Raw genomic sequence first — 722 nt, 5'->3', positions numbered from 1 at the left:
ACCACTGGTTTGGCATTATCCTCCAACAGGATCTTGTGCATGCATCTAGCTGGGCTAATGCCCTTAAGATCACTTATGGACCACCCAAGAGCTGTCTTGTGTGTCCTTAGCACTAGAATTAGTGCTTCCTCTTCCTGTGAATTTAAAGCAGAGCTTATAATCACTGGAAAAGTTTCACCCCCTCCCAGAAATACATATTTCAGGGATGGTGGTAGTGGTTTGAGTTCAGGTTTGGGAAGCTTATCCTCCTCCTGAGGAATTTTCGAAAATTCCTTTGCTTCCTCTAGTTCTTCCTGATCAGGTTGAGCATCTTTGAAGATGTCCTCAAGCTCTGATTCTAGGCTTTTAGTCATATTGATCTCTTCTACAAGAGAGTCAATAATGTCAGCGCCCATGCAGTCATTTGGTGTGTCTGGATGCTGCATAGCTTTTACAGCATTCAACTTGAACTCATCCTCATTGACCCTCAAGGTTACTTCCCCTTTTTGTACATCAATGAGAGTTCGTCCAGTTGCTAGGAAAGGTCTTCCTAGAATGAGAGTTGCACTCTTGTGCTCCTCCATTTCCAGCACCACAAAGTCAGTTGGAAAGGCGAATGGCCCAACCTTGACAATCATGTCCTCAATTATGCCTGATGGGTATTTAATGGAGCCATCAGCAAGTTGGAGGCATATCCGGGTTGGTTTGACTTCTCCAGTCAACCCAAGCTTTCTGATAGTGGA

This window comes from Arachis duranensis, chromosome 5 (genome assembly GCF_000817695.3).
Source record: "Arachis duranensis cultivar V14167 chromosome 5, aradu.V14167.gnm2.J7QH, whole genome shotgun sequence".
Lineage (NCBI taxonomy): Eukaryota > Viridiplantae > Streptophyta > Magnoliopsida > Fabales > Fabaceae > Arachis > Arachis duranensis.
This window is presented reverse-complemented; position numbering follows the sequence as displayed.